We start from the raw sequence: 23,488 nt of genomic DNA on the forward strand, positions 1-23,488 counted from the left end.
CAGGCATTCCAAGTATACCATCAACCAACTAATCGGGTCAACAAATATCTGGCTCAGGCAATTGAAGCTAGAAGTGTGGACATGGAAAAAACCACTCATGTCAGCATCATTACACTTTGCTTTAAAGATCGGGAAAAGGAATGGCAAGTAAGATGTTCCAGTAGATAGACTTCTTGCAATTTATAAAAAAAATATTTGTATGTATAGATATATATGTTGATATTACCCAAAGCTTAACTTCTACACCTTTCACGATAAATCTGAAAAATCTGATAAATATGAGACAGTTAAGGTTGTTGCTGTTTGAATTAGGAACAAAGCTACACAATGTGTGCTCTGCCCACCACGGGTATCGAAACCCGGTTTTTAGCGTTGTAAGTCCGCAGACATACCGCTGAACCACTGGGGGCGTCAGTTAAGGATATTACAAAGAATTTGTGGCATAACAACAACGAAATAACTCTCACATTCTTAACTGTAGAAACAATAACTACAGAAAATACAGTTGTCATTTTAATCTTAACTCTTAAAACTGTTTGGTGCGAACACTTTTACTATATTTTCCCTTATCTAAACTGTTCATCTTTTTATTTTTAAGATAATATCTATTTGTTTGTATTTGACACAAAGCTATACAGTGAACTGCTGGTGCTATGTCCAACACGGGTATCGAAACCCAGTTCTGGCGTTTTCAACTTTCATATTTATCATGAAGCATTTGAAGGCTTAAAATGATAAAGAGTCTATTTATTTTGTGTCACTTATGGCCGACAATTTATTTTTTTAATCATTAGTCAGTTTTATTGTAAGTTATCATAATAATATAGGTTTCCGTTGTTTTTTTCAAAAGCATTTGTTACTAAATTTGTGACTCTTTATTTAAAAAACGGGGCTTATTTCAGAACAATTATAAACTGGTCAAAATTTATTATATTATAAGTTTTAGAATTCGCTCTGAATTGTTTATCTTTCATTTCTTATTTAAGAGATTTCAATTAAGCTGTTTTCTGTTAAAGATTGCACTGTGTTATAAATATTTATAATTTTGGTTTATTTATAAGAAAAAAGGTGAACTATCGTTACTTTATATTTGCCAGACCATATAATAAAACCAAATGCCTTAACGTTATTTAAAACTAAATGAAACGAACTTCAGATCTTGTTTGTTTTTTTTTGAATTTCTGCAAAAACTAGAAGGCTATCTGCACTAGCCGTCCCTAATTTATCAGTGTAAGACTAGAGGGATGGCAGTTAGTCATCACCACCACCACTCTTGAGCTGCTCTTTTACCAACGAATAATGGGATTGACTTTCACTTTATAACGCCCTACGAAAGGGAAGCGTGTTTGGTGGGACGGGTCGAACCCACGACCGTTTAGATCGAAAGAACGCCTTAATGTACCTGGTCATGCCGGCCTATCTTCAGATCTTCTGAACCACAAAGTTTATATTTTAATTATGCTAACTAAATGACGTTCGTTTTGAGGTAAAAACGGTGGTTGAACCATTTCTTTCAATGTATCTCAGGTCAAAGATAGTTTGTAGAATTAGATGCATGCATGAGAATTCCTATAAGGTGACATTAAAATGTACCTTCATCACTAATATTTGATTAGCATAAAACCATCAACATAAGGCTTAGCTCCTACTCATTTGTTCTCAAGATATTCTAGAGTAATATAATTCAAGATGTATATTTTCGATAACAATGCTTAGATATTCGAAACATCCCAAATGAAATTTTTTTTGGAATATAAGTTACAAAAAATAGCATTCCAGGTTTATGTGTTATAACTTAAAACTAGTCAATATGAAGGATAATCAGGAATGTTTAGGGTTGTTTCTTTAAGTTCCAACAAAGGTATATAAGGGCTGTCTGCTCTTTTCATCTCTAGTTTTGAAATAATAGATTAGAAGGCAAACAAGTTATTCAGCAAAATCCACCACTTAATCTTGAGCAACTCTCATCAGTCCAAATAAAGTGATTAGATCGTCACTCACAACGCACCAATAGCCTAAAAGTGTAAAACGCGACATATACAGAACGTCTCAGGGAACATGAACTTAATAATCTCAGGTCAACAGCCTGGGTGATATACCAGCTACAACAGACTGCCTCAACTCGCATGTTTAAGAAATATATTTTTGACCATAACAAAAAAAATTTTTTTTTTAGGTACGTGGATGCTAACATTAGCTTTATGACTAGAAATTAATACATTTATTGTTTTTATTTCATGCCTTAAAATATAAAATCAGTTTTAGTTCGAAATTACCCAAATACTTGCATTTTATCATTAAATTAACTAATATATAACTTGGCGCCTTACTAACTAAGTCAGCATTCTTATCCTTCTATCGAACGTGAAATTAAACCATTAAAAATTAAATTAGTCAATAAATCACATACATTTTCACGAAATGCCATATTTATAATGAATATTTTTGTAAGAGGGCTTATCCAATCTCGCTTTCGATAAAGTTTTCTTACACTAGACCAGATAGACGTCACTAGTTTCTCTTCGTTTCCTTATTTGAAGTTAAGCACCCAGTTCACACAATGGGCTATCTTTATTGTGTCCACCTCGGGTATCGAAACCCGGTTTCTGGCGATATATGTCCGCATACTTTTATAAAGTTATTCCTGGTATCTTGGGACGAATATCGCTGGTTGAATAAATTTTTAAATGAATTTGAATTGTAGTTAGTTCCTATTGAATGCACTGTTTTGAAAAATATATGTTGCAATTTTTAATAAAAATGTTAGGTAACAATAAGTTATAATGAAAACTTTACATTTTGAAGGTCTCTGCATTCGTCTATAGTGGCTAAAAATTATCGAGGTAAATTGATATTAATGCGTAAAATTTTTAAAGTGGTCCAATTACAGATAATCACGTAAGGAACTGTCAGGTGAAATTTGAATAATTTTTTTTTCTATTTTCTTTTAGTATAACAAATATTACAATAATTCGTAATAAGTCAAAACCACTTTATTTAACTGAAAAATAAAGTTATAATACTAGCTTTAGATAACTTGATTTAGTACTGTAGTTACATCATGTACTCTTGAACAAACTGAAGTAATTGCTTTAGTTCCAACTACATTATTTTGGTAATGCATCTGGCAGCTGACTAGAGTGCTCATTAATTGAATCTATATAGTATGCTAATAGGAAGCACATATGTTGGACCACAACGAAAGAATATAGCATTCAAATGTTATTTGTTGTCTTATGAATAATTTGAATAACATCTTTCATTCCTCTACCTTCGAGCTCCCACATGTTTTTTTTAACATATATGACGAGATTCATCATCTTAGTTCAGACGGTGATAAAATTAGATTCCGGAAAATTCTAAAAAGGTGAAGTATTTTTATCAGGAAACAAACTGGGAAACTTAACAACTACAATAACGCAATATTAATTTACAAGTGGTAACACTGTCCACAGTGTATTAGTTTACTTTTTACTGAAATAATATTTTTCCAAATAAAGAGAACCTTCAAACAACATTGATTTGAATTTTAAATGTCTACACACACTGAAAAAACTTTCTAACAAACAAAGTAAGCTTTAACTAATTTCATGCTCTTTCCCAGTAAAGCAAGTTAGCTATTATGTTACAAACAGCATATCATTAAAGAAACCACAGATAATAATGCAATTAAAATATTCATACATCTAGAAATTACATTTCTAGTGTGACACAGAGAAGCAGACGCATATTAATAAATATGTGGCAAGGAATTTAGTGTTCCAAATAATTTGTTAATCATATGATAGCATATTCAAAGGCAAGGTCATTCTGTTGTACAGTAAAGTAAGTTTTCTATGTAAAAGTTTAATTAAATAATCTTATCATACACTAATGCTATAGAAATCATGAACAAATATTTCTAATCCTTACTGTATCAGTAAACAAATTGAACTAGTTGGATACCTTATATGGATGCAAAACAAACTCAATTAGTTGATATCATGTAGAGACGAAAGTGCTACTAAAGATTGAGGTTATAGTCGGAAATTGAGGGTCTTTAGATTGGTATTTCTTTGTATATTATATTTTTCAGTGGTAGAAAGTTTGAATTATGGTTCTTAAAGCCAAACATTATTTTAAATAATAATATTTATTGTGTAGAACCGATTAAAGATTTTAATAAGATGCATATGAAAATAGTTCAGCTTACAATGTGCCGCTATTCATAAAACTCAATTCAAAGACTGAATTTAGTTATATTTATGTCTTTCAGAACTACTGTTCCCTTTCATATCTTTGGAATCGTGGCTATATATCAGTTTTTACTTGCTGTGTTGGTGCAAAGTCGCCAAGTTGAGTGGACATCGAGGCTGGACTTTTTGTGGAATGCCCTGGTAAGTGTTGAAACTAAGACTAAAACGTTATGTCTCCTTTCTCTTTATGGTTTTTATTGATAATTATCTTACTTGTAATTAATTATCATATAATTATCGTGTTGTTGTTTTTTTATATGCCACGATACTTATGAGGAGACCATCAACAACTAGGGTTCAATTAGCTGTCAACAAAAACTGTAACAAATAGATAATGTTACTGTATCCCCGTGGGCTTTCAAGGCTAAAACCCGGGGTTAGATTCTCTGCAGTAGATACAGCAAATAACACAACATTGCTTTGCTCTAAAATAAGCAAGCAAAGCAGATAACCTACTTGATTCACTTAACGTCTGACAGATTATTTAGGGAAACTGAAAAAGATAAATCAACATTCTACTGAGCGTATTTATAATATTAAAACTGTGTTAATTTTGATGTAGATAATATTTTAAAAGTATAAATTGAAGTATAGATAGGAAATAGTGTCAAAGTTTACCTTAAATAGGTTTAAGTCACATATGGTCGAGTTGGTTTACAAATTATTCATTACAACAACATAATAACTGAAAACTACTGTTTTTCTTTTTGAGCAATTATTACTAACTTCTAACACGTTTTTAAATTTTGAATTGTGGGCGCGTTGTATAAGAATTACCTTCAAATTCCAGTGTTAGGTCAGATCACAGTAACCCAAGAATTGTCGGTAGGCACTGTTGATGGTTTCTTGGTAGCATGGTAGTTTTGAAACAAACTAATATGTAGAAAACCAATTTTAGTAAATAACCCTTGTGTTTCCCTATGTTTGTGTTCGATTTTGTTGTTTTCACTACCTACTTGTATTTCTAGCATATAATTATGTATGTCAGAACGCTTGTATATACCCAGTAGGTATTTGCATGACCAGGTGGTTAATATATACCCAGTAGGTATTTGCATGACCAGGCGGTTATGGCGCTCGACTCATAATCTGGGGGCAGCGGGATCGGATCCCCGTCACATTAAACATGCTCACCCTTTCAGCCGTTGGGATGTTATAATGTTACTCTCAATCCCACTATTCGTTGGTAAAAGAGTAATCCAATAGTTGGTGGTGGGTGGTGGTGACTAATTGCTTTCCCTCTAGTCTTAAGCTGCAAAATTATGGATGGCTAGCGCAAACAGCCCTCGTGTAGCTTTGCGCGAAATTAAAAAAGAAAGAAATAATACACCCGCCAGTGACTGTATTAGTTAGTAGCCTTCAACAACAACTTATGTATGATGAACAATATCAATTATTGTCTAGACAGTTTTGGGGGGTGGTTGAGAGCAAGTAGTGCAACTTTCTTGCTATCCGTTCGTGAGTGTTTTAACCTCTATGTTTTATATCGTACACTCTGTCTGCTGCTATTTCTTATATTGGACATAAGCTGTGAATATAATGAACTTATATGGAAGACAAATATACAAGGTGAGATAGTTTTTTTTCCTTCCTGTCATTTGTTTAATCGCTATGCATATCTAATATCACGAACTAGGCGAAGGGAAGCTGCTTAATTTCCGAGCGTCCCATATTTTTATACCCAAATTCCTGCGAAGAACTTAGGTGAAATTTTATATACAGCAAAAACAAAACTATATTTTAACAAAAGCATATAGATTCCCATGATCAACAACCTCAGTATTTCTACACAACTATTCAAACATGCCAACATTATCAAAGAGACTCCTACTCTCCTCCTCAGTGGTACAGCAGCATGTCTGCACAGTCACGCCGCTATAATCCGGGTTTCGATAGCAGTGGTGGGCAGAGCACAGATATCCCACTTCTTAGCTTTGTATTTAATTACACACAAACAAAACCAGACTCCTGCATAATTAGCTTCAATATTATAAGAAATATGCTAGTAAAAATATAAGAGTTAATATTATTTCGTGAACTGGTCATGACGAAAATGATATGTTAATTAAAACTACGATCAATGGCCAAAATGTAACACGCTGTGAGTAATGCAAAAACGTAGCAAAGGTTGTTACCTAGGGTTCGGTAACAGTGTAAGCAAAATAACAATTTCTGATAGGGTAAACGTTGAACCTAATCCTCCAAGTCCAAATTCTGATGAAGAAGTAAGTCAGTTCACAACGTAGGGGGAATGCAAGTCTAAACAGCACCTGACTCTTCCAGGTCGAGCAAAACAAAGACCAAATGCTGACCACGACAAGGTTAGTTCAAGTTTTGTGGACGCTTCTTTCGTACGTGTTTTTTATATTAATTGTATTGCTTCAAAGAAGATCTGGTAAAATTATTGATTAAAAGTCAATATCAGAATTAGTATTCAAATAGTATTTCATTGAACAAAATATAAAACTTATTTTTAGACACAAATTTAAAGATCAGTCAGGTCAATAGAAACAAAAAGATGAACATTTACGGTGTGGTGTGGTCAGGAAAAATGGTGTTCTCCGTAATAGAAGGTTTTATTAAAACCTAGCAAATAAGAATATTATAAAAAAGTAATGTAAGCATTTTTGAATATTAACTATAATAGAGTTTTATTCTAATTACGATTCTATTTGAATATTTTTATTCTCATGGTATTATTACAGATTAAGAAATGTATGCATTACTAAAAAAATAAACGCTGTATAATGATTCGGTACATTTCCCACTCTTAACTTTCTGTTTGCCCTCCAGTGGCATAGCTGTGTGTCTACGGACTTACAGTGCTAGAATCCAAGTTTCGTGGTGGGCAGATCACAAATAGCCCATTGTGTAGCTGTGCTTAATTACAAGCAACAAACGACATCCTCTTGTTTCATACTTGTAAAACTTTAACAATGGAAATACAAAATATCCATGCTTATTTTCATGTTACGCTCTCTGTAATAGTTTATTATTTTTCGAGTTACCATAACTTTAATCACAAGATAATTTTTATAATGAGGTTTAAAAATATTTGTTTGATTTTCAGGCTAACGAAGAGAAACATGAAATGCACCAGTTGCAGAGTAACAACCGTCGTATTCTGTTTAATCTTCTACCTTCTTATGTGGCAACGCATTTCCTAGATAAACAGTTCACAAACAATATGGTACGTTAAATAAACGTTACTCGGTTTTATCATATAGACCATTTTACGGGCTACAGTACATAATAAATGGTAACAAAAACAGGACATTTCAAAAGAAAAGACTTAAATCTATAGTTAATATCGTATTTAATGGCATTTCTTCTCTTAGTTACTGTGCTTCGGAGACCTTTTCTAGAAAACCAGATTTTATCGGATTAGCTGAAATACTTTAAAAAAACCATCACATGGAGAACACGACAAACAATAAGTCAGAGACAAAAATCTGTTTCTGTTTGTTTTTGGTTAAAACAATCGGAATTTCTCTCTTGGAATGATGGTCGTAAGAGTACTAGCATTTTTTATTTTGTTAAAAAATATACTATTTCTTTACCCTAAATTATTATTATTCAAGAATTATTGAAAATATAAAAATTAATAACCTGTATCACCAGATTAGTGAAAATAATGACGTTACAGCAAGACTATTATGCTTAATTTTCGAACACCAAACTTTATCTCAGTTTTTTCTTCTATCTTGATCTCTGTATGAAACTTAAAGATGCATTTTCATATATGTATTCTATGGAATTGTCCCCAGTGGCTCAGCAGTATGTCTGCGGAGTTACACCGCTAAAAACCGGGTTTCAATACCCATGGTGGACAGAGCATGGATAGTCCATTGTGCAGCTTTGTGTTTATTTCAAAAACCAACATTTATGAAATTAAATCACCTATGATTTGCATGATTTATCATGACTTTATCATAAATGTCACATTCATTATATGTAAAACCTATAACGTAGACATTTAGGGTGAACCTAAATGACAATAATTTTCTTTTGCAGTTTTTTTTTTTTGAGGTGTTGTTTGTTGAAAAAGCTACCAGATTCATTGAATTCCTGTAAATATATTTATATTTTGTAACAAATATTTAAATGTTGAGAATGGTAATATTAATTCCATTTTTTTACATTGTCTAGGAACTTTATCATCAATCGTATGCGAAAGTTGGCGTAATGTTTGCCTCGATTCCCAATTATCATGAATTCTATATGGAACTGAATGCTAACAATCAAGGTGTGGAATGCCTTCGACTTCTCAATGAAATTATTGTTGACTTTGACGAGGTAAACGGTTTTTCTTTGTAAATTTAAATATCGTATATTGGAGAAGAAGATAAGATCTATAAGTATCTCAGACTAATTGTGTATGCGGAGTGTGCTAGAAACCTAGTTTCTATATCCGTTGTGTAGCTTTGTGCTTAATTCCAAACAACAACAACAATATTTCTCCGAAGCTATTTTAAACGTTTCAGAATTATTTCCTCAAAGTTTATGTTACTTTCCATTTATTTTAATAAAGAACCTGCGTGATTTTTTCTTACCCATTTTCCTAGCTCACAAATAAAAATTATGTTTACTTGGTTTTGGTTTCTCGCATGATAGAGTTCTTCGACAAACTCATTATGTTCAGTAAATACCTTCATATCTTCATTTTACTCTGTAGTTTATCATACTCGTTCATTTTATTTAAAAATAGTTTGGCATCACTAGTCTTTCGTTTGTTCACGTACAATAAATATATCCCATAAAAAAACGGCTGTCAAAGTTGAATTGTTGTACTGCCCATCTAAAGTATTTTTTTTCCAAATTTCATCAAAACTGGTTCAGCTGGTTCCTCACAGCAACTTGTGACGTCAGAAAAGTGAATAAGACTGCCTTATATAATATAATATATCATAATAATATTTATAACATCCTGAATAAACAATTAAGTAGGTGAGCAATTTTAATAATTTTCTGATCGGCAAATGGCATACCAAGCCCTTCGTCCCTCAGTGGCACAGTGGTATGTCTGCGGACTTGCACACTAAAAACTGGGTTTCGATACCCGTGGCGGACAGAGAACAGATAGCCCATTGTGTAGCTTTGTGCTTAATTCAAAACAAACAAACCAAGCCCTTCTCTTAATGAAAGTTTGAAGTATATAAGTAAAATAAATTATCAATCCATTATCGGTATTCTTTTTGAGGTCCTTCCAATACACTCTAAATGTTTCACTTTAAACGTTTTGCATGTTATTTTAAGAAGATTTTATCCATACATGTTTTATTTGTTTGTTTTTAGAACGCTGAAAACACATAAACTGTCGCTGAAAATGAGCAAAATCTCTGTGAAGATTTTCATAAGCATTGATTTCCAAACAAAATTGTAGATTGTATATTTTCCTATGTACGTTTGAAGTATGTAGTATTAGTTTGAGAATTTTTACATTTCAACAAACTGAGGATGCAGTCGTTAGCATAATGTCTTCTCTTCTTCCGCGTTTTCCATAAAGTAATCCGACTTTTCCCATGCGGTAGCTCTTGCACAGTGCAAGTACAGATTTATAGTGGCAAGAGTTTGAATTCTGATTTTTTTCAGCTCTTAGACGACGAGAGATTTAAAAACATTGACAAGGTCAAGACCATAGGGAGTACCTACATGGCAACGATTGGTCTCCTTCCGGAATGTCGTATTCCTGTAAGTTTGAGTGTTATGTTCTCAATTTAATAGGTACTGTCTCACTTTTTGAGAGAACGAACAACTTATTATTTTATTAAAAAAAACTTTGATAATTTTGGATGAAAACCACAAGTGTTTTCTAGCAATGTTTAGAAATATCTATTCTGTTTAAATAAATTTCAAATGTCCAGTATCTTGCTCAATTGTAAACAAAGTTGTTGTTGTTTTTAATACATCTCAGACATCTTACGATTTGATACATTACAAGCCAACAGTAGAAGAAAATAACCAGTTCTACAGTAACATTCAATGCGTTTTCCACTGTTTTCCCTGCGTATTACAATCGATTCGTACCAGACGCTATAAAATTTTTCGAAGACTAACCAATACGATCACTACTTTATTTAATTTTAAATTTTAATAATATTTTAATAACTTTGATATAAGAAAAGACATTGGTTAAATACATTATACAATAGGCTACCAATCGATAGCAAAATGGTGGCCTTATAGAAATGTTTTAGTTTTATTTATATATTTCTTGATGGTGTTGGATACACGACAAATCTTTACAACAGCCATCGATTCGCATTGCACAAAGCTTACGGAGTTGTAAGATTTGACACACCATCTGTATGTGTTATCCCCTGTATACTAGATCGAATTTAATGCACATGACTATTATCCAACAATGAAGGCAGTGAAACATATTTTATCTTTGGTCAAAGATATTATTTAGTAAACATAAGTATTTCTCCTAATGTTTTCTAAGCTGTAAAAATTATTTTATGCTAGGACGACAACAATGACGAAGCAGCCGAACATATCAGCACCCTAGTGGAACTTGTGTTTGCTATGAAAGACAGACTGTCAGACATAAACGAAAATTCTTACAACAATTTTATGCTTCGAGTAGGTGAGTTATCCAGTTGTTATGCAATATCTGTATGTGAGGCTTAAAAATCAAGATGAGTTTATTATTTTTACAAGTTACGATAATATTCAAATAGATGAAAATGTGAACATATGAACATACGATATTATTATTCATCCTTAAATTGTAATTCTCTAGTAATTCAAATGCAGTTTACTTACTTTTGGTAAAGTTTACTTGCTGTCATATATTTTCCCTTCTTTCGATGTGTGATTTGAATCGAAAATGATAGAATAATTTTAATAAATTAAAATTACTTAGGACTTGTCTCACATTCCAAAATTTAGGTTTGGTTAACTTTCGACCTCTTTGATGGAGCAACAGTTGGGCGTATATATAAATGTAATAAATTTAGAATGAGCTATAAAAAAATTCGGTTGAATGGATACTTTAGAATATTTTTAAATTAAAATTCTGAAAAGTGTATTGCACGGATACTTCTTATTGAATATTAATAAAATCTAGTCGTAATATAGTTAATTTTGTTGTCACTAAATATGTAGACATACGACACATCTAAGTTAAAGTACATAATTCTTTCATAGTGATCAAAGAAATACTTTCCAAGCCCTCTTGTGGCTCAGCGGTAAGTCTCACAACTGACAATGCTAAAACTGAGAATCGTTCCCCTGAGTGAACAGTGCTCACATAGCTTTGTCTTTAATAGCAAACAAGCGTTATTTTCTTGCAAATAGAAAATTTCAAAAATTAGTTGATAAATGAAATGAGAAATAATGTTTTGTTCTACCATTCTTTTTACCATCAATTTTATTTAGTTTACTGAAATAATACAATACTTCAAAATTTTTATTCAAAATTCCTTCGGTCGAATGTGACTCAAATTCAAAAGCATTAGACACTTTAACGGCACTAATATAAGTATTCATTCATTCATTCACCATTAGATTCCATCAAGGAACATAGGGCCGCAATCGCTTGCGGATTCTTCAACAGGTATTTAAGTGACTAGGTTGTTAGCCCACTGCATCGAGCCGTCCCTAATTTAATAGTGTAAGACTAGAGGGAAGGCAGCTAGTCATCAGCACCCACCGCCAACTCTTGCGCTACTCTTTTACCAACGAATAGTGGGATTAATATAAGTATACTTCAAGTAAATTTCTTGTAAAAGATTAAAATCAGGGGCAAAATGTAATTGTTTTTAAGTTGTTACACTACTTACTTCCTATTCGTTATTACTACAGCAAAACCCGACATACCTCATGTCTTTGAAAACGGTGACCATGAGAAATTGTTTATTTTCGTTTTTGAATTTCGCGCAAAGCTACGCGAAGGCTATCTGCATTAGCCGTCCCTAATTTAGCAGTGTGAGATTAGAAGAAAGGCAACTAGTCATTACCACCCACCGCCAACTCTTGGGCTACTATTTTACCAACGAATAGCGGGATTGACCGTACCATTTAACGTCCTACGACTGAAAGGGCAAATATGTTTAGTGTGAAGGAGATTCGAACCTGCGACCTTCAGATTGAGACTGGAGCGCCATAACCAAGAGAGAAGAGACAAAGGTCACAATTAATGTTTTGCCACCGACACTAGGTTTGCAGAAGAGGTGTTTTAGTCTCTAGTTCTTCCAGTGAAATTAAATACACAAAAAATCCTGCTCTCATCGCATAACGTAGATGCAGTTACCCGTAGAAATTATCCAACAAATCATGACGCAGAACTAATCGCATGTGAATATTTGGTCAGAGACATGAAAGACAAAGGAACTTAAATAAATGTAAATAATAGCAATATTAACAATATAATCTAAGATTTTCATGTGTTTAAAGTCAAAAGTTCGCAAATAAAACCAGTAAAATTTAATGTAGTATATGACACAATTCACCCAGTTCTTGTAGGACGCAAGTAGCTCATTTTGAAAGACAAGTACTTCTTTTCTAAAATACATGTAGTTCTTATGAGGAAGTAATGTTTCTTAAGTAACTGATGATGAGTTACACGTTTTTCTGCTCAGGTATTAACGTAGGACCTGTAGTAGCTGGAGTGATTGGAGCAAGCAAACCGCAATATGACATCTGGGGTAACACTGTTAACGTTGCAAGTAGGATGGACAGTACTGGATTACCAAATCACACTCAGGTAGTAATAATGTTTAAAAATAAGGAGTACTACATGTTTGTTTGTATTTATAACTTCAGATTTTGGGTATACACATTTACATGGCAGAGCATAAGAGCCACACTTCAAAGTAAATCACCCACAATATCCATCATAAAAAAATAACAAGATGATTTTACCTATTATTACAATAATTTCTTTACTATCAGTAAATAATCTAAACCAATGAACGTTAAGTATTTATTCACAGGAACTATCCTGATAATTGTTTAAACTCTATAAATGATGTGTGCAAATGACTTATCCAAAGCAAAACACACCAAACAACTCAATTTCTCTGTCTAGGAGAGTAATAAAGAAAAAAAATTATTAGAGTAACATGAATCCGGTAAATAATTTTGTTTACGACATTTTACTTGCCATATCATTGTAATAGGTCATTGTAACAAGTTTTAAAAAGTTAACACATCGCTAACAATAAAAGAAACGCATTGTTTTGTTCTTTCAGGCTCGTTTTAATTCTATTAATCAACAATTTCCTTTATTCACAGGACTTGTTCACTGTCCTATTTGATGAGGATATTAAATTGTCCTCTACGTATGGTTTCATTACATTCTTTTAACACATGTTTCTGTGAAACAGCACATGAAAGCAACATCTAATGTAAGGCCAGCATGTCTGAATGTAAATGGTGAAGCGTTAGGTCCAAAACCAAAAATAACGATCCCTAACGTTTGAGCAAAACCGTTACACATCAAAAATAATTTGTCACACACATAAGAGAAAGATAATGGAACAGCACCCGAAATGTTCATAAATGTGAATATTAGAAGCCAACAACCAAACAGACAAAACTATACAATGTGAACTCAATCATTTCTGTAGACCAACTTCACACAACTCACTTGCTACTCCGGGTTTACCTATACAATGTGAACTCAATAATTTCTGTAAACCACCTTCACATAACCCACTCACCACTTCTTCTTTACTTACAGAATGTGAACTCAATAATTTCTGTAGACCAACTTCACATAACCCACTCGCTACTCCAAGTTTACTTATACAATGTGAACTCAATAATTTCTGTAGACCAGTCTCACATAACCCACTCACCACTTCTTCTTTACTTATAGAATGTGAACTCAATCATTTCTGAAGACCAACTTCACATAACCCACTCGCTACTCCGGGTTTACTTATCCAGTGTAAACTCAATCATTTCTGTAGACCAGCCTCACATAACCCACTCACCACTTCTTTACTTATAATAGAATGTAAACTCAATAATTTCTCTAGACCAGCTTCACATAACCCACTCACTACTCCGGGTTTACTTATGTAATATAAACTCAATCATTTCTGTAGCTAAGCCTCACATAACCCACTCACTACTCCGGGTTTACTTATATAATGTAAACTTAATCATTTCTGTAGATCAGTTTCACATAACCCACTCACTATTCCAGATTTACTTACACAATTTAAAATCACTCATTAATTCAGACTAGTATTCACATAATCCACTCGCTACTCTGGATTTACTTATAAAGTGTCGCTTTGGAAACAGTGGCAGTTTTCATGCTATAGGCTTACGAAGCTGACATCTCGAATATTTGGTTCCAACTGTACGTGGAGCAGAAGCTGGGCTCATTTTGTTTATATGGGCGGAAACCAATCATTAATCTGAAAATTCGAACGGTCGTCACACAAGAACATCTTAAGAGACCAGTTTCATCAAAACTTAGACGACCTAAGTAGGTCAAAACGTTGTTCTCAACTTTATCTTAGTAAAACTGTTAATACCCATACCAGCCGTCTTTAGATACATTTTTACTTCAAGTGGGTTTTTCGTCATCACAAATAAACTTTTATCGTGCTGGTCATCAAACATTTAAAGATTATGGTGCATCTACAATCTCACTCTAATTTGTCTGATATACCTTGTCTGGCCAAACGCCACATCTTAGGCCAACCAAGTGTTTTTAATGTAATGTTCCAATCGCTTGCTTCTTCGCTATCAAAACAATTAGCACTGACGCAAAAACACATGACAAGACTGTCTCGTATCAAATATATTTTTGGTCTAATCGACACGGGCTTATTTTGAAATTTAACAAAATAGAGCTACTTCACAGAATTGCGCACTCTGTAATTACCAGAATTAAACTGTGTAAATAAACCAGAATTATATTAAATAATAAGAATACTTCAAGTATTTAAGGTGCATGTATATCCATACGAGATCTGTTCAAAAAATACGCAGACTGACGTCATAAAACAAAATGTACTTTATTTAGCAGTTACAGGTCTGGGACCCCTTCAAAGTACTCTCCTTCCCAACGCACACACTTATCCCAACGGTGTTTCCACTTGTTGAAACAGTCCTGGTACGCTTATTTTGTAATGTCCTCCAGCTCCTACGTCGCATTTGCCTTAATCTCGGGAATCGTCTCAAATCTTCTTCCTTTCAAGGGTCTTTTGAGTTTGGGGAACAAGAAAAAATCGCAAAGAGCCAGGTCAGGTGAGTAGGGGGGTGGGGAAGAACAGTGATCGAGTGTTTGGCCAAAAACTCACAAGTTCTGAGGCACAAATTTCGCAGCAACGCGGTGCATCTTCAATTTTTCAAGTCAAAATCTCGTAACAAGATCCAACTGATATCCCACACTCTTCAGCAAGCTCCCTTACAGTCAGACGTCGATTTGCCCGCACCAGGGTGTTGATTTTGTCGACGTGTAGGTCGTCAGTTGACGTGGAAGGACGTCCAGGACGCTCATCATCTTCAATGGACTGTCAACCATCCTTAAAACGTTCATGCCACTTGAAACATGCCGTACTCTTCATAGCAACATCACCGTAAGCCGTGTTAAGCATAGAAAAAGTTTCAGTTGCAGATTTTCCAAGTTTAACACAAAATTTCACAGCAAGTCGTTGCTCCTTCAGGTCATTCATTCTGAAATCCGCCAAACGAAAAAATCGCACTTCACTTAAAACCGCGTAGCTAATACACAAATGAAGATATCTGCAATCGGGAAATGGCGTCGTAATCAGCTGATCTGTGCAAACCTAGCGACACCAAGCAGATTCCCCTGGAACCAACTGGAGCCGCACAATTCAAACAGTCCACGTATTTTTTGAACAGCCCTCGTATATATATATTAATTGTTCAGTTTGTGTATTGTGTGTAACGTAAGAACGTGATTTTTCTTATCGCACGCTATTAAACACTGCGCGTATTTTTTTCTTCTTAAAAGTATTTACGTTTCCTACTAAAATATAAACCCACATTAAACACGTAAAAATGAAAAATAATATTTCGGTCATCTTGTGCGAGAAATTGATGAAATGAGCGAAGGTGAAAATGATTTAAATAAAGTCATGTTTATAGTAATTTCAACAAAAAGACTAAATAGCTAGATTTGAGTGTTTTGAAATAGTATTATATTGTGTAAAATTATGAAAGCAAGGTGCATAAGTATATATAACATGTGAATAACCCTCAATTTCTACTGTTTAATAATTTCATGAATTTAACGAAATTGTTAAACAGTAGCATTAATGAAATATTAATTTAACTTTGTTGCTAACATGTTAAATATAGACCGATAGGAGATTTGGAGCATAGTTTAAAATACACTGATCTAATTAATTAAATTATAATCAGAGTCTTCCGCATGACAGCTACGAGAACTTGTACTGTTATTAAACAATGTTAATGGCATATTCGTGCTACTTGTTATACAAAACAAGAATCTGGCGATCAATCATATGATTTGATATGTACTACTGGAGTCCATCTACGTAATCGCTTACTTGATATTATAGATTTTGAAGACTAAACAGTTATTGGAAACTGTTGTTTGTTTGTTTGTTTTTTAGTGTACCTGAGACACTAATTCAAGTCATACGTCGATATGGCAAACTGGAAATGAGTCATTCAATGAGCTGTTTTGATGATATGGCTCACTCTCCCATCACACTTGCTTCTAGTTCATTATCACTGCCTAGAGGTGAATCAGACGCAGTGCTGTCAAGCGTCTTCCTGGAGCATCTAGTACGTGTTCAATCAAACTCAATCCCATTAATAACGAAACCATTTTTACGATACAGATGAGTATGGTAGGAATGCGTGTTGTCATCCATTATATGGCAACACTAATTATTGTAAGATTGCACATTATTTGGCATAACATTCATTGTACCGTATTGTACCACATAAAGATAAGTAATATCCCTCATGCTGATCCTTACAGAAAACAAACATGTCACTACCGCCATAAAAATATATTTTATTCTGTAAAAGTGAAACTAAAGATTGTTCACTTCCTTGTCTGAATGAATACAGTCTCCTATCTCGTTGTAAAGTGACCCATGATTGATCTGTAAGCAAAGCATTTGTGTACATGTCACTTAACCTATCCATGTTCTTGAAGAAAGGTTGTTTAGTAGTGGTGGGCGAGGTTAACCACGCCAACCTTTATATAACCCGTTTTTAACTATTTGCAGTCTCGTTTGTTGTACAATTTCTGCTCTAATCTGTTTGATTCAATAGAGAAGCGAAAGTCCTCTGTTGATTTGAGCCCATATTGTCAAACACCAATGATGTTGCAGGGTTTTCGAAAATTATCTATACTGTCCAGGACTCCGTGGTATTGAATCGATGATCTTAAAGCAGGTCTACGTTCTGCTAATTACAATTTCTGAAGATTTAACCATCCTAACGCGATTTGTTGCGTTTAATTATTTTCTAGTTAACCTGATGCACTCATCATATCCCAAACATCTAAACATCTTTATTGGAATTCCGTCAGATTTCTTAGGAATCTGATTCATTTTTAAAATTTCTAATTTTGAACACAGAGATTTTTTGCTTTTATATATAACTGAAATGTGTGTATCATATTACATTATTAGCCACCTAATACCTGTTATTCATAACATTTAATCCTAGGATGGCATTAATTCTAGGATGTGAATGACATTAAAATAATAGTAGTCGTGACTTGTCATAACTAGAATAAAGAACAAACTTTAATCACCTATGAATTATTTTGAGCAGCATAGTTTCGATATCTTCGTTTGAATAATATATGTGAGTTTAAGTTGTTGGAAATTAAGTGAACATATTAATTGATTTCAATTATTTTGAAATTATTATTCTGATATTCGTAAATATTATCGGTTTTTAGCAGCTTAAAAATAGTTTTCAAGATATATCATAGATATGTCTACTGAATGGCTGAAACTGGTTTGAATAAGGAATCCAAATAAAATAGACGTAGCCACTTGTAGCAGCTCTAGCTTCTAAATCCTAAAAAGTTTGAAGTTCATCTTTTCATGTTTTCTGTTTATTGTTCAGGTTACTGAAGATATCTACTTTCTACTGAAAAATTATCCCTACGTATTCCGGTGTAGAGGTTGTGTGAACGTTAAAGGAAAAGGAGAGATGACTACCTATTTTCTACTTGGTAGAAAATCGTCTGAAGAACAGTCGCCTCCATGGAATTCAAGATTGTCCCCAGAACAATCGGAACCACCTGTAGATCTCCATCTACAGAAACAGAATGAGAATTGCTCATCCTTACATATGTTTAGCCACGACAGTTCGCAAACTAGTGGTCGGGGAAGCATGTCGAGCAATAGTGGGAACACAACTCCAAAGACTAGCAAAATCGAAGCAGACAACGATAAAGTAAAACCAGTGAATGAAATAACATCCCATCGTTTGTCAGCTGTTTTATCGCAGCAGAATTTGGGTTTTCGCCGATCTGCACCATCCCTGGAATATTGTGATCTACAGATTGTTTGTGGCCACAGTTGTTACCCTTCCAATCGAACAACATTATTTAATCAAAATCAAAATAATTCCCAATATATTATGCATTTAAATTCTGTATTATTGACGCCCTCTGCTGAAGGACAAAAGATATGTTCAACACCTGAATCATCAGCTCAACGAGAATTAACGGAATATGTAAACGAAATTGAAACTAGTCGTGATTTTCCAGGAATCTCATCTTCTGTTATATGGCATTGCAGTGTTACAAACCCTTTAGTACCAGACATGATTTTAAACAGCCTTTTATCCACTTACAACTCTTCCTGTTTCTTTGATGAATTATCCAAGTGTCAAAATCTCAGTTTATTGAACATTACAAATAACACAGAAAATCAACTTAAAAAAACTATTAAGCAATTTCAACCTTTTCCCAAACTTATTCAGTCGCTTTCGCACAGTTGTTTTTCTATAATTAAAAGTAATAAAGAAAAATGTTTCCCAGAAATAGCTAGCAATAAGAAACTAAATAGAAACAAAGAACATGGCGACTACAAATATTCTGACCACGTGAATAAAGGAAACTATTCAGAAAAAGCTTCCTGCCAAAAATTAAAAAAAACTAAAGCTTTACCTGAAACATTGAGAGGAAACAAAAATGTAACAAAGCATTGCTTCAAAGAAAACAAGTCCAATAAACAGCAGAGTCTAAAAACATCTTATTTCATAACTGGCAGAGATCCTTTCAGAAACATTTGGAATAAGAGGCACTACAAGATGTCTGGCCAGCTATATGTTGAACAGCATCAAAAACGGTTGTTTCAAGCAGACCAGATACATTTTATAGACATGCCAGAAACAAGTATTTATAAGTTAAATATGATACAGTTACCTTCATGGAATAGTGAAATTAAGCCTTTTTATAATTTTCCTAAGAAGATGGCTCAGAGTTATAAAAGGAGTCATCTTTTTAATATGGCAGGCAAGACACTTCAGAGTTTGGCAAACACTGGCTGCTTCGTAAATAAATACATTTCGTCAGCCAGAGGTGATGACCTTAGGCATCAGGTTATGGAAAAATGCTTTGTCGAAGTCACGAGTAATTTATGCTCTGAAAGAGGTAGTAAAGCGATCTTTATTTGCAAAAGAAATGTTATTTCGACAGTCTGTGGTCCTGGCAGTGAATACAGCAAGGAAAGCAGCAGTAATAGCGATGGTGAGTCGGAGGAAGAGAATGTTGAGGGTGACAACAGCCGCTGTCATAACGATAACGAATGAGTTTTTGGGACACGGAAGTGAGTCCATGTTTATGGACTATGTATATGACAATACCAATTCTATTATAAATGGTCTTAGCCGTGACATATTTATTTCTTTTGTCCACTAACGACGGACCAAAGGACATTACAGTCAGTAACCGATAATGTTATTTGGACATTCAGTGATTCCTTGTATTAAATACAAATGTCATTTAAGTGTTATGATGATGCCAGTCTTACAAGTTCGAAGCACTTTTTTGTTTCTATTGGCTGAAGTTCGTACATCATATTATTAGTAACATAATTTGAGTTTAGAAAAATTATTATCAACGATACTTAATTTCTTTCGTCATCTTTTAGTAGGAGGGTAAACGATACAAGTTACCACTCTAGTTAATTAGTTGTCAAGGGAATACATACCGTGCAATTACCACAAACTTACCACTGTTCGCAAACTGTGAACCTTAATGTATTTTATGTGTCAGAAAATTATTATATGTAAGCATTTACTATAAGTTTGAGCGAATGCTGTCATTACAGCAAGGAAAAGAAATATGAGTGTTTTTGAGGCTAAGACCCAAAGTTTATACAGTAACTTGAACAGTCAGTGCTTCTGTTGGGATTAAAAAAAGACGAAACTGCGAGGTATAAGTTTAAAATTTTTTTGGAAAATATTTGTTGATGACGAAAGATTGAATCTATCAATAATGACTTAGTAACAATAATTAAAATAATAAATAACGTAAAATAGACTTACTGTTGTTGTGTGAGTTAGAACAAAACTATAAAAGCGGAGCGATCAAATGAATATAATCCGATGCTCCTTAGTTAAAACGAAACGAAACCAAATACAAATGTTTGGGAAAAAATCCAAGGAATTGCACTATAAGATTAACAAAGTACAAGTTTGACAACTAGTAGTGTTTGCTCGAGATCTATAGCATTTTCATTAAGATTTACGGCATGAATATAGCTCAAGAGGAAATAAATATCGTCTAATAGTTTAGTAGTATGATAAACAAGTTATATGTAATGTCTAAAGGCTTAACCTAAAACTAAAGAAAAACGGGAAATGTATTTATAGTTAGCTTAATTTGTTTTATGAATTAACTCGAACTTTTTATAAGCACATATTTCTGTAATTCTTCAACAGTTAATTTACTTAATTGAAATTGTTTTAGTTTAACAAAAACAAGTTTTCATTTTCTGTAGCTTTCGGTGTGTATTAAAATAATGAAAGTTGTAATAAATATAAATTGAAAACTAGCTTCGCTAAATTTAATGAAAACAAAACCAAAGACCCATCCAATATAACTCTAATGTTAATTCAGTTTCACCTACATGCAGCAAACAGTTGTTGTTTTAGATCACTTTAACTTGTTTTTATTGTGAAGAAAAGGGTAAGAAGTGACCCAAGTGAAGATTGCAACATTATACAGAGAACAATAAAAGAATAAGAAAACGCTAGCTTAAAATTTGGAAAGACAGTATAGGCTCTAGATCAAACAATATACTTTTCTAATAACGTAATTTATTTACACAATTAGTTACTACCGGCATGGAAACTAGGAATTTAAAAACTGATACCTTCCATATAAAAAATAAAAAAATTCCTTAATTTTCTTCCAGGTCGGAAACAAACATAAAATACGCTTTTGCAATATGAACGTTTTCATCAATCGTTCTTATTGCCCACGATCCAACGTAAGCAATTATAGCAAGGTACTAGGTACAACTGTTCCACAATGATTAAGGGTATTATTAAAATTTTACGTACCTCTAAATGAATCATATGTCATGATATCCATATCCCCACCCTGCCTCTTCTTAAATTAGAGGGAGTGTAACTGCAGTGCTCGTGCTACAGTGAAACTATGGCATTAATCTTTCTTTCAAATTTGTACCTAACTTACCTTGATTTTCCAACACCACTTTCTCCAATTATAAGAATTTTCAGTGTCATTAAAACATCCACTTCCATTCTTATACTTAAAAAATAATGAGATAATGTGATAAGTTTGTGTCAAATTGTGAACGTATTTATACCAAATTAACCTTAGAAGTCAGCATAAATTCCCAACGTAGCTAACAACCCACAGAACATACTAACAAACTCACAAATATCGGAAGTCCAGCTCGCAGAAGCGCAGTATAACATAACAAGCAATATATATACGTTACGTCAAATCCATGTCTGGCTGTAGCGCTTATTTTTGTATAAAAATGATAATAAATAACACAAAACAAAGGTTTACATTTAAGACTTTTGCAATACGAAAGTAGGGGGAAAACAACAAATGTGATACTTAGTTCTGAAGGAATACGAGTATTTAAGTTTAAAGCAAAGCTAGAAAAGCAATCTGCCGGGTCCTCTATTAACAATAACATATTTTTTCTTCACAATATTTACACGAAGGAACTATAACTTGCACTGAGGATACAAAACTGGAGGCAGAGGCAACCTCAATAAAATAAAGAGCTTCAACTTCAATCAGAAGCTGAGATATATTTATTTCTCCTTCATAGTCCACATACGCTCGCCCGCTGCTAATATAGCGGTAAATCTACGGATTTACAACACTAAAATACTGGGTTCTATTCCTATCGGCGGGCTCAGCAGATAGCCCCATGTGGCTTTTCTAAAGAAAAACACATACACCACACACGCTATGGTTTGTTTTGAATTTCGCGCAAAGGTACAGGAGGCCTAGCTGCGCTAGCCGTCCCTAGTTTAGCAGTGTAAGACTATAGGGAAGGCAGTTAGTCATCACCACCCACGGCCAACTCTTGAGCTACTCTTTTACCAACGAATAGTGAGATTGACTGTCACATTGTAACGACCCCATGGCTGAAAGGGGGAGCAAATTTGGTGTGACGGGGATTCAAACCAACTACCCTCAAATTACGAGTCGAGTGCCTTAACCAGCTAACCATGTAGAGCCTCATCTAAACTGCGTATAATGTTAGTGTTTACTTTTTAATTCAACGTAAACAGAAGATTATTAAACATTTTCTATCAACAGTAAGTTCTGAGTCAACGAAAGACTTTGAAAATAGTTTTAGTTTATACTGATACTGCAGTCGCAAAAGTTCAGGTATTTAGAAGACCAGAATTATTTATTTATTTCATTAAATGTTATATATGAAGAACATGATACTCATTTACAACAAACGAACTTTAAAACAAATAATAAAGAAAGCATTTTCAGAATTCAAATATTATAACACATATATTTATAATTACTTAAACTGTCCATGTCGATTATTTACCTGTTGTGTTGTTGTTTTTCCAGTTCTGAAAATATCTTGTGACAGTGTAGGACGTTTACAGGTAAAACAAGCACTCATGTTACTGAAGTACGTTTCTAATTAAGATTGAGATTTAAGTCCTATAAAGTTTACTCTTTGATATGTTTGTTTATTATTTTTGGAAATACCATATGGTGTTGGACAAAAGCAATACTGTTTATTCTCCATTTTTGTGTAATTAGAGTGCAGTGTGGACAAAAAGACATATTACACTTGCGT

General features: G+C 33.6%; 1 pseudogene across 1 annotated transcript in view; it reads left to right on the top strand.

Annotated features, from left to right (window-relative positions):
* The window catches only part of LOC143235692 (adenylate cyclase type 1-like), a 130,618-nt pseudogene extending 109,392 nt beyond the window's left edge, over window positions 1-21,226 (top strand). The window contains exons 11-19 of the transcript XR_013019354.1: window positions 4-147; window positions 2,891-2,898; window positions 4,256-4,376; window positions 7,306-7,425; window positions 8,385-8,531; window positions 9,828-9,926; window positions 10,704-10,824; window positions 12,821-12,945; window positions 18,285-21,226. The product of XR_013019354.1 is annotated as an adenylate cyclase type 1-like (transcript). The remainder of the gene's footprint in view (window positions 1-3; window positions 148-2,890; window positions 2,899-4,255; window positions 4,377-7,305; window positions 7,426-8,384; window positions 8,532-9,827; window positions 9,927-10,703; window positions 10,825-12,820; window positions 12,946-18,284) is intronic.
* Window positions 21,227-23,488: the final 2,262 nt, after the last annotated feature.

Source organism: Tachypleus tridentatus, chromosome 12 (assembly GCF_004210375.1).
Source record: "Tachypleus tridentatus isolate NWPU-2018 chromosome 12, ASM421037v1, whole genome shotgun sequence".
NCBI lineage: Eukaryota > Metazoa > Arthropoda > Merostomata > Xiphosura > Limulidae > Tachypleus > Tachypleus tridentatus.